Source organism: Phycodurus eques, chromosome 1 (genome assembly GCF_024500275.1).
Source record: "Phycodurus eques isolate BA_2022a chromosome 1, UOR_Pequ_1.1, whole genome shotgun sequence".
NCBI classification, from domain to species: Eukaryota; Metazoa; Chordata; class Actinopteri; order Syngnathiformes; family Syngnathidae; genus Phycodurus; species Phycodurus eques.
In genome coordinates this window covers 50483774-50495920 of record NC_084525.1, presented here as the reverse complement: position 1 = coordinate 50495920, position 12147 = coordinate 50483774, and the positions used below count along the sequence as shown (strand labels likewise).

General features: G+C 43.3%; 1 protein-coding gene across 6 annotated transcripts in view; it reads right to left on the bottom strand.

The window, feature by feature from the left end:
- zbtb46 (zinc finger and BTB domain containing 46) overlaps positions 1-12147 on the bottom strand; it is a 101072-nt gene that overhangs the window by 53575 nt on the left and 35350 nt on the right. Inside the window, exon 1 of one of the 6 annotated variants that reach the window (XM_061698141.1) lies at positions 6158-9971. The exons of 4 other annotated variants lie outside the window; for them this stretch is intronic. The gene's annotated coding sequence lies outside the window, so the exon portion shown is untranslated. One more of the 6 variants, XM_061698132.1, reaches the window with a different exon arrangement.

The window sequence follows — 12147 nt, the reverse complement described above, 5'->3', positions numbered from 1 at the left end:
ACCTTGTACATTACATACAGTACAATAAATGTAATTTTACTTGGGCATTAAATGCACTGGTGGTTTCGCGGTACACATGCCGCTGCCTTTCATGCAGATGAATGTGTTTTGATTCCTGGTCAGTGCCCCAATAGCGAGCCATGAGGCCAGACAAAAATAAAAATCTGAACAAATCAGAGTCGCAATATCTATCAATATATATATAATTGAATAAACTGTCAACAATTTTGCCCGGGTACATTGTTTAAATTCTAATGTAAGAAGATGGAGAATAAAGTGTATTTAGCAAAAGAAAGGCACACCAGGCTAAGGATCTTTCAATAATGAACGTGACATAAAGACAACGACATCAATAGATGCCACACCGCAACTGCTGTAGTTTGATGTCTAAAAACAGCCCAGCAATAAATACACAGAAATCTCTGTTTAAACTGTCTGACTGGTTGACTTGAGCGTGTGTGTCGGAGAGAAAATGTGTGTGGGCTCATTAGACATGACAGTTACGTTACAATATGTTCGCTAAAGAGTTGAGAAGGAGTTTAAAAAAAAAAAACTTATTCAGGGCAGACCACCAGCTTGAAGTTTAGCATTAAATCAATAAACACCGCCTCACTTCCACCACAAGACAAAACTCTCTTGAACTTTAACCTCAGAGCTTCTGGTCTTCCACAGTCTGAGTGATAGACGCCGACAGCTACAAAGAATTGCTTCATTCGAGACAATTTGAAGAGCGATGCACGCATGCTTAAATAACCCCATACAGATTAGAATTTGTGGATTGTATTCAGAATTTGGCATCTATTTTCCAGGGTTTTCTTTTTTTGCCTGCATTTCAAGCTTGAACACAAAGAGATGCAGGTGATAACAAAAGATAGGGGAACGAGGAAATTCACAAAAGGGAGGTGTGCACGTGGCGGGAAAACAAGACGAAGCAAGCCCAAACATGAACACACACACACACTTGCGCAGTGCATTAGCCAGAGCATTAGCAGCTGCCTTTCCCACTCTCGTCTGAACGAGGACTAAATCGCGGGGACGCCGGTTGTTACCAAACGCAGCGGTGATTTGTTTTGGGAACGCCACAGCTGTCAGGTCTCATGGGCCGCTAGGAGAGATGACAGCTCGCCTCGGCCAAGGTGACAGCAACGTTTGCTCCGGGGCCGGCACACTTCAGGTCATGTTTAGCAAAGCTCTGCTCAACCTGATGGCTTGTAGGATCACATAAATCCACAATGTCTCCCACGTCCACTCGGACAAACGCGTCTCCTGTGAGCAGCGCTGGACCACTGCATGGATGGAAGACGGAAGAGAAATGTGATCAATTTTTTGCTAATTCTTAACCTGTTTTTTTAGGATAAGCGTTTATTTGAACCAGCGAAGAGTGAGAAATGCACGGATGTGTGTTTTGTAAGGCGACTAGATATAGTTCTTTTGTGTGTTTTTCCTCTGGCTGACGCATTGCTCAGAAAAATCTATTGCTGTTTTCACCTTGAGATATTCTTTCCTTTCTGTGTTGGCACGATAGAAATATCGAGTCTTCTCCAATCACCTTTGCAGAAAAAACGAGTCGCTTAAAAGACAGCCTCCTTTCTCTTGCTTTCTCAGGGTCACTTGTATTCAATATTGTAAAGCCAGCCCGTTTCTATAAGATACAAACGCTATACAGCCACACACACAACACTTCAAAGGTCCTTCATTCACCAAAACACCCTGCTAATTAACCTTTTTCTCTAGCTGGAGAAATACAGGGTCAATCTCCAACACAGAACTCTTAAAGGGAACTAAAAAGTCACAATCGGGAACGACCAGTCGAACTTGGATCACTCAGGTTTCCCGTTCATCGTCCGTCCATTTCAAAAGTCAAAATCAATGCAAATGTTGCCAAATCGCCATCATACTGACAAGCAGCATGCTCACACGACAGCATGGAAAAACTACGACAACACACCACATGCTTGTACCAATGACAAGAGGCATCCTTTATCAGAATCAGACAACAAAGATGAGTAATAACATAATAAGAAATAGAATGTCAAGAATTAAACAGTTTGTGCTTTTTGATTTAATGCTTCAATTCAATCATTGTGCTGCTCCTTCTGGTGTGCCTGTCCTGGCCACTGGGGTGCAATATAAAACAGTCATGCAGACACAAACGAAGAAGAATAGTTTCACGACTACTGTGACATAATAAGCTACTATAAAATTGGTTGTTTTTTGCAGAGGATAAATACTATATGCACGTTAGATTTGTGATATTGTCTGTCTACATGTGTCGTTCCACTGTTTGTGTTGGAATATCCATTGCTTAAGGGGTTATAACACTGCGACTATCGATGTTAAGTATTAGCGCCGATGGTGTTTTCCATTATGTGTTAGCATCACGCTGAAGCAAAGTTGTTGGTTTGTTTTAAATTCACGTGTAATTCTCTTTGGCTATATTCACACTGCAGTACATGATGTTTTTTGGGTGAAATCTTTTTATGTAGTCGTTTACATGCCACAAACAAATCCGATTTCTACTGAGGATGGAATGCTTCCGTGACATCACAAGCATGCGCACAAAATAGGACATCACGTTGCGCATGGGCACAAACACGAGGCGCTTTGTGTTCGCGGAAATACGGCTACTCGTGTAGATCTTATCATGGCGCATTTGTGGCAATTTCAAGGATTTTGTGCAACCAGAGCCAACATATTCTAATATTTGTCCATCCGAAAGCATCTTCTTTTCGCCACAGATTGTTTTCCGCTCATGTGTCCGCCGTTGCTTTTTTGTGTTTTGTCGAACAATTGTGACATTTGTCGCTTTTGGATGACATCCTGGTTGGATGAGCGCGACCTGAGCTGGCCTGGGTCGGATAATTGACAGGTGCTGAACCGCGAGTATACGGAGGTCCGTTGTACATGTCACGTTGGGCAACAAAAATGGTAATTGACCTGCAGTGAAAACATGGCCTTTGGTTTTATTTTTAGTTTGACAGTAAACTTCAACTGGGCGCGGCATTAAACGGCTTGAAGCCTCGACTTTGAAGAATTGTTCACTATCTGCCAAACATTGCTTATTGGGAAGTGAATTTAGTTGGGTTTACTGGCACCATATAGCGCTCGAATCTCAAGTTTGCGCTTGCAACTCAAGGCAAAAAAATCCATCACTCGTATCTCAAGGCGCCACTGAAGTTTCTGTCGCTCTTTGATTTAGGAAACAAAGGATATGAAATTGGAAGGACAGTATGATAACATTGTTTGACTTTTGATAGGATATACTGTACTGTAGAAGAGAAAGTGGTAGATGAATATTTTCAACTTTCATCCTGGATTGGTATGTTGTAATCCAAACTAAATGTCAAATTTTGAGAGCATCCAATATTGCGCATTAAAGGTTGCCTTGACTAAAATGAACAAACCGAGAAAAAAAAAAAAAAAAAGAAAAGATCATTAGAGTATAAGAGCAGAAATGAAGCATGTGAGGGAGGGAAATGTTTGCTTAATCACATATTGGTCCAAAAAATTCTGCATATGTAGTTAATTAGAGAGGAGGAACTTTTTAAAGACCTTTTTGACCTCTAAACTCTCTGCAAGCCTAATTGGCTTGTTTTGTTTCAGCATCGATTCCCTCCAGTCACTTTTCCAGAACGAGCAATCCCAACTCTTTCCAGTTTTACTCACTTTTTTTTTTTCTTACACAGATTTGCTTGGTGGTATATACAAATATTTTCATCCTTCCATGAATTTTCTTAAGAAGACACAAGAAGGTTGACATGTGGTTTTGTTTCAGTGAAACTGCCACCAGAGCTCCAAGACTCTGTCACCCTTTTGACTCCAAATTGGAAGTGACTGTCGTCATTCAGCCCTGCCCGACCAAAGCACATACACACACACACACACACACACACACACACAAACACACACACGATGGAGAGCTCCCTTGTTCTAAAGTCACACACACACAACGCCGCTGTCCTCCAACACACAAACGTGTATGAGACCTAAAACGCACACGCTTAACCGAGCCTTCGTGGCGTCACGGCCGCTTTGCGGCGGTCACATCACAGCAAAGTCACTTTAGGCCCGACCAGGCGACTAAAGTGATGAGACTTGTGATGGAGTGAGAGGACGGCGCTCCTTCCTCCTTGTGTTTCTCTCTATTCAATCTGTCGCTCCAAGCCTGTCATCAGCTTCCAGTACAAACGACCTTCTGGACCAAACACGGAGCAAAACTTTGTTTACGTGAGGTTTCCCTTGGATGCGTTCCGCTTATGAGTGTGGGTGAAAACATTAAACCATAAAGTACCATTCAAAAACACAGTCAGCACTACCCAATGTGGCGCCCTGGGTGAGATTTTATAAGGCACCCCCACTCCATTTGCAATTTACAGTACATACAAATCGAATAGCATTGTTTTCAACATTGTCTTTAATTTATAATTTATTTATAAAATGTCACCCAATTTAAAAAGAAAAACTTTAAAAAAAAGAAAAACCTAATAGATGCATGTTATACAATTTTTTTAAAATATGCATATTAGACGAGACAACTTTATCGTAATTGCAGGGAAATGTTGATGAGCCGATGCAAGGACAAAGTAATATGTAGTCTAATATGGCATGTGGAAATGCTAAATTATGGAGCAATAATAATAATAATGTGTACTGATTATGTAAAGTTTACCATGCTTGAAACAATTTTAACTGTATCACATTGAACAACTAGGCTTACAAATGTTACATAGACAGTAAATGTGTTAAAAGGAAATCGCATTCTCATTGCCTGATAAAAGTAGGAAAAAAGGTAGCTCGTCAGACATAAAAACAACAAATAATAAATGTGTATAATAGGCCAACGACGACACCGACTGGGGTACATTTGTCGACAAATGATCGATGACAATTAAGATCCCGCATAGCTACAAAAAAATATAAAACTGTTTATCTACCGATTAGCATACCATGCTGAGGCTCATCGCTCAGGAGCAACTTATCTTATCAACTTAATAGAACACTACATGAAATGACTGACGCTGTCATGGGTGTGTGTTTCGGTTTTTGTCTTCCCCCTGTTTCATACACACCTGCTCCTGAGAGCATCTTCACCACCTGTGCCACCTGTGCCTCGTTCAATTAATTACCACTTGCATTTAACCTCGTGTCACATTCTTTCTCGTCGCCAGTTCGTTTTACCTTGTCGTCGCGTTCCAGCATTCCTTGTTTCCACGTCCAAGACTCACGGTAAGAATAGACCCTGTTCCGATTATCGACCTCGCCTTTTTGCCTCACGTTTTTGGATACTGTTGCCTTTTTTTGTATTGTCTGCCTGTGTACTGACCTCTGCCCGTATATTAAACCTCTCTTTTTGAAACTGTCCATTTGTTTTGGAGTCGTGCATTTTTGGTGGCCTCACAGGTGGCCTCACAGTTTGAAGTTCTTATGAAAATGATTCAAAAGAAGGAACCAGTTGGCACAACACCCGATACCGCCACAGTACCAACGTTTCCATGTGAAGCAGTCACCATGCAGACCCCTGCCACCTCCGCTGCTGTCTGCCCACAGCTCTCTCGACCGGATAGGTTCTCTGGAGATTCTGGGAACATTAAGCCTTTTCCTTCACTCAGTGCGAACTCCACTTTGAGCTGCAGGCAGCTGCCTTCCCCACCGAGCGGGCAAAGACCGCTTGCGTCATTTCCCACCTGACTGGTCATGCAGAGGCGTGGGCTACTGATGAATGGAGCCGCAATTCCGCCGCGTGTCATTCGTGGCCTTTTTTCGTAAAGACTATGGAGCAAATTTTTCAGTTTTCCACACCAGATCGTGAGGCATCTCGCTCCCTTGTCACCTTACACCAAGCCAAGCGCAGGGTTTCAGATTAAGCGATTTGAGTTTCACATTCTAGCAGCTGAGAGTCAGTGGAATAACAGGGCACTGCTCGATGCATTTTTTCAAGGACTATCCCCTCCCGTCAAGGATCATTTAGTCCCATTGACTGGTCCTCTGGGCAGGTTATGTCATGGGGCAGCAATTGCGCCCAGAACTGTTTCAAGCCTCTATGTGATGTTCAGGGCTATGTTTCAAATGGCAATCCATAGACCCCATCAGGGGATCCTGACTCCTCTCAAGTGCCCACCTGTTACCAGGACATTAAAGACGTCTTTTCAAGACAGACCTTATGACTGTGCTGTTGACTTGCTGCCTGGAACCACACCCCCACGAGGGAGGTTATTCTCTCTTTCAGGGCCGGAACACAAGGCTATAAAGGAGTATGTGGATGAATCACTGGCAGCTGGGATTTTTCGCCCATCTTCATCCCCATCGGGTCTCAATGACATAACTGTGAAAAACAGGGAGCCAAGATTTTCACCAAACTAGACTTAAGAAATGCTTATCATTTAGTCAGGATAAGGGAGGGGGATGGATGGAAAACAGCATTCAACACACCAACGGGACATTATGAGTATTTGGTAATGCCTTTTGGACTAACTAACGCTACAGCTGTTTTCCAGAACTTTGGCAATGATGTCTTGCGTGACATGTTGAATGTGTACGTTTTTGTATATTTGGACGATATTTTGATATTCTCCCCGGATGAGGAGACTCACATCATTCATGTCCGCTCTGTGTTACAGCAGAATTAACTATATGTCAAGGCGGAGAAATGTGAGTTCCACAAGGCGTCCGTTTCTTTTCTGGGGTTTGTGCTGGCTCCAGCTAAAATCAAAATGGACCCTCGCAAAGTTGAGGCCGTGACTAATTGGCCCACTCCCACGTCACGCAAAGACGTACCAAGGTTCTTAAGGGTTCGCTAATTTCTACAGAAAGTTCATTAGAAATTTCAGTTCTATAGCCTCGCCTTTGCATGATCTTACCTCGCCACACAGACCTGTCCTATGGAACCCGCTTTGTCAGGCAGATTTTCAAAAACATAAATCGAGCTTTACCTCCACTCCCATCCTCACTTTGCCAGATCTCAAACAGCAGTTTGTGGTAGAAGTTGATGCGTCTGATGCCGGTATAGGAGCAGTGCTCTGCCAGAGATCTCTCAAGGATGGTATGTTACATCCTTGTGCTTATCTCTCAAAAAAACTGACCCCAGCCGAGAGAAATTATGACATCGGTGACCGTGAACTGCTGGCAGTCAAGGTGGCTTTTGTGGAGTGGAGGCACTGGCTAGAGGGGCACATACTCCGTTTTTAGTATGGACCGATCACAAGAACCTGGAATATCTTAAAACTGCTAAGAGATTAAATGCGAGGCAGGCTAGATGGGCTCTGTTCTTCACTAGATTCAATTTCACGTTATCCTACCGACCTGGTTCTGAAGATGGTAAGCATGATGCTTTATCGCGCATTTTATGCGCAGAGAATTCTTTGTCCAACCCTAAAACCTTGATGCCCAAGTCATGTTTCGTTTCTGCTTTTCTTTGGGACTTTGAGACTGCGGTAAAGGAGGCTCTGAAGAACACTCTTAGCCCTGAAAATTGCCCTGAAAACACGCTTTATGATGCTTTATCGCGCATTTTATGCGCAGAGAATTCTTTGTCCAACCCTAAAACCTTGATGCCCAAGTCATGTTTCGTTTCTGCTTTTCTTTGGGACTTTGAGACTGCGGTAAAGGAGGCTCTGAAGAACACTCTTAGCCCTGAAAATTGCCCTGAAAACACGCTTTATGTGGTTCCGACCTTAAGGGGAAGAGTCATCCACTGGGCTCACACTAACCGGACTGTATGTCACCCAGGCATTGCCAAGACTCAATCTCAATTTTGGAAGGAGTTTTGCAATCTCATAGGTGCTACCGTCAGTCTGTCATCTGGGTTTCACCGTGAAACCAACGGACAAACCGAGAGGCTGAACCAGGACCTGGAGACTGGCCTCCGATGTCTCGCTTCACAGGAGCCGCGATCCTGGTTTCAGAAACTGGTTTGGGTCGAATTCTCTCACAATTCTCTCCCCTCTGCCTCCACTGGTCTATTGCCTTTTCACCGTGAAGCTTAGGCTCCCAAAGTCGATGCGGGTCCACTCTGCTTTTCACGTCAGCCTGCTCAAGCCAGCCCGGGAGTCCCCTCTCGTCCTGCCTTCCAGGCCACCTCCTCCCCCCCGGTTCGTGGATGGGGGCCTTGTCTTCACTGTTGTCGTCTCGTTGGAGGGGGAAGGGGTTACAATATCTGGTGGACTGGGAGGGGTACGGGCCTGAGGAACGTTCATGGGTGCTGTATGCGTTTATCGTGGATGACTCGCTCAATTGGGACTTCCACGTTGCGCATCCAGGGGCTCCGGGGGCGTCTGGGGCCGGCCGTTAAGGGGGGCGTACTGTCATGGGTGTGTGTTCCGGTTTTTGTCTTCCCCCTTTTTCATACACACTTGCTCCTAAGAGCATCTTCAACACCTGTGCCTCGTTCACCCCAATTACCCTTTGCATTTAACCTCGTGTCTCATTCTTTCTTGTCGCCAGTTCGTTGTACCTTGTCGTCGCATTCCAGCATTCCTTGTTTCCACGTTCAAGACTCACAGTAAGACTAGACCCTGTTCCTATTATCGACCTCGCCTTTTTGCCTCACGTTTTTGGATACTGTTGCCTTTTTTCGATTGTCTGCCTGTGTACCGACCTCTGCCCCTATATTAAACCTCTGTTTTTGAAACTGTCCATTTGTTTTGGAGTCCTGCATTTTTGGGTCCTATCCTCTGTTCCGTTCATGACAGACGCAGTACAACTGCGACATTCCATTACTATATCTCATTTGGTATGGTATTATTTGGGATTATCATTTGTATTATTATGAAGTGGGCATTGCTTTACAGTTTAATCTATGTTAGCATTTCCACTTTAGGCGTTAAAAGCAATTACTAGTTTTGATATAATTACAGTATATTAAAGGTGATTTTTTATTTTATTTTTTCTCTCCAATTTTAGCAGTCCCTGGAGGCCACGACGCCCTTGGCATCAGCCTATATTGCCTAACGAACGGGTCGGCTCTGCGCAAAAAAAGAGTGCTACGAGTAACTATGTTCTGCAGGTCATGTCATGTATGTTGAAGCTTCTGTCCATGCAATTTAATACATTTTTACAATCCAAGTATTTTCAGGAAGTGGGGACACATTATCCTTTAGTGGCCAGTATGCGCCTCAGAAAATTGCCACCCTCATCTAATCACGCTGCATACAAATTGCACTTCTCTGCTCAGCAAATGTCACAGTTCTCCACATTACTTGACAAAAGGGCTTCAGCGGGGTGAACAAGTGAGCAAAAACCGAGTTACAGCCCTCGTGAGGGATTGGAGTCAGTCTGTGTTTACAGCTCGATACAGCTGAGGTGAATGAGCAGAAATGTTATCATTGAAAAATAATTATATAAAAAAAAAAGATTGCTTAAAGAAATGAGGGTTAAATGAGCGCATGTAATATTTTAGTTTGATCAATTCATCAATCAGTCAGCAATCGGTTGGCCACATTAGACTCCTGAATACATATTACTCATCTTACAGAGACATTTTGGACAGTTTTACACTTACAGCTTGTGCAAAGGTCCCAAAAAAAACATGCTTGGATCAGTTTGGTGTTGGGGAATAATACAAGTATAAAAATAAAGTATATATTTTATTATATATTATCATTATTGTTTTTGTTTTTTTTAATCATACCAATAGTGAGCAAAAGTGTTACTTTTTAGTGTTACACCAGTTATCTTCTTCAAACTCTCAGGTCTGTTTAGAATGTTACCCATCAAAATACTGTATATCCCTTTATAGTATATCCTTCCATCTATGCTCCATAAAAGTCAAACAAATTTCCCTCACAAAAAAACAGTGATCCGCAGGCACATTGTGGTCTTTCTAGTGTAAAAACTAAGTAGCCAAAGAATGAACAAAAAGTAAAACTGAGGAGAATCGCGGAGGGAACACCAAGGTGGGCTATAATAGCCCAAGAGGTGACACTCACTGCTTATTGTCAAGCATCCCAACTTCGTGGTTCTTTTTTGGGTTTTAAGTGTCTTATAAATGTGAATTCAACTGGAACGCAATGACTTTTAAGGAGAGAAGTAAATAATTAGTTTTATGTAGACTATACAGAAAAAAAAAACACAGAAGCTGCATACAAGTATACATATATGCAGCACATATGATGCCAATGTAAAGTATTTTTGATCCCATATATGAATATTGCAGGTACATCATTGTTTTTTTAAGTCTGCATGAGAGGGTGCTAATGCTGATTTCACTCGACTGTCGAATATGAACGCTCACATGTAAATACAGTACGAATATGACTGTAAAAATGAGGAATCATTGAGGCGTCACATTGCAAACGGGGGAGACTTCCTTGTATAAAAATGCATAAGCTATATAAACATAAATACGCGGAAATTTAAAATGTCAAACTACATTTAAAATGGCATTTATTTATGGCTGTTTCTCACGATTCTTGCTTGATTCAAAACGTAGTTCTGAACCAGCACTCACTGCTACGCTCACTCTTCCTCCATCGCGACATGAGGGCGGTGAAAGGTCACTGTGAAAAGGAAGCATGGAAGCACCGCTTGGAGGTGAGGAGTCCAAAAAGAAAGAGTTGTAGACGAGGTGAACGGAGACACGAGAGAGACGGAGAGTGAAAGACAGGAAGGGAGAGGAAAATGAGTCAGGCAGCCAATATTTTTAAACAGCTTTGCTTCCACTCAACTGGGCATCAGGGCCATTATCCCGAGGTTAATCCCCAATCCGACGGAGCTGGCAGCCTTTCGGGACAAGCCAGTGTGGCCGCCCATCAACAAGGCAGGCCACGAAATATAACACACATGCACACACGCACACACACACACTCAGCCAGTGACTGGCAGGTTCACCAGCCACATTAAAATATATATATATAGATATAAAGAACTTAGCTTCTTCATTTTCTTTTTTTCATGCTGCGCTCGTTTCATCTCCTCAGGTTTCATCTTTGTTGCAGTTCTTTACATCTGACTATTTGGCACTTTTTTAGTACCAGGTCCCAACCCTCAATTTATGCACCTACCCGTCCCCATCAGCCTTGAGCATGCTGTATTTTCCACCTCCACCTCTCCATCCGCTCGCTGGCTGGCCGCTCTCCAAGCAGCCAAGGTGGAGGAAAGAAGGATAGTCGTGTCATGTGGAGAGGCACCAAAGAGGATCCGAGGAGGCTTAGAAAGACTTAATGCGACTTCCTTCATCCGCCCTCCTTCCCTTCCATCCCACCTGAAAGGTAATGCCCACACCGAGCCGTCACATACTCTATGCTTAGGTCACCCATCATGCTTTGCAGGTTCACAATCGGCATGTCTGCAAGTGAATCAACCTCCAGTCTTATGACATCACTCTCTCGTTTTCTCAACTCCGGCCTTCACAAGGTGTTAAACCTCGCTTTGAAATCCAGTCATAGTAAAGACAGACTAAGATCATTCCAAAGTGACAATATGCCATTCTGTTTGGCTGCTGAAGTCCTCAGGTGACCCCACAACACCAGCCAGTGATACCGATTGCGTGCAGCATTCTATTGTGAGTGTACTATGTCATTTCTGAGCTATCTTCTTCTCTAAGCCCGCTCGGCCTCCCGTGACGACAACCTGACTGACGACCCGGGGCTTAGCCTAAATTTTCTCTCTATTAAAAGCTGCAAATTGCAAATAATAAAACATCTCATTACCACAGTTAGAGAGGCCAAATGAAAAGGTGCGGGAGGTGGGGAGGAGGTGTGGATGATTGGGGCTGTAAGGACAGAAAGAGGGGTTGTAAAGGAAGGAGGAGGGCAGGATGGGGAGAGTGAGTGCCAGTGGAGGGTGTGAAAGCTGAAAGGCGAAGGAGGGAGGGCACAGAAGTTAAAGGGGACACAAAGAGAAAACAAGACAGTCAGTCTTTGCTAGGCTTGGCCTCTTATGTAAACAGAGGTGGAACAAACCTACAGCTTCTGCACTCTGCCACTCATCTACTTCTTAACAGAGTCATCATTTGACAGGATACACCTGAACACGCTCTGAGATCCAAAATGAGAAAAGTCTCCCTTTGAAAAAACAATAATGCTCATTTTGCCTGTCTCATGGAATAAATAAAATAACCAAAATATTACAAACAGCTCTCCGTATGAGAGTGCAGTCGCTGGTAACTGAAACGTTCCAAAATAACAATGCATAAGAAATGAATGTTCACTA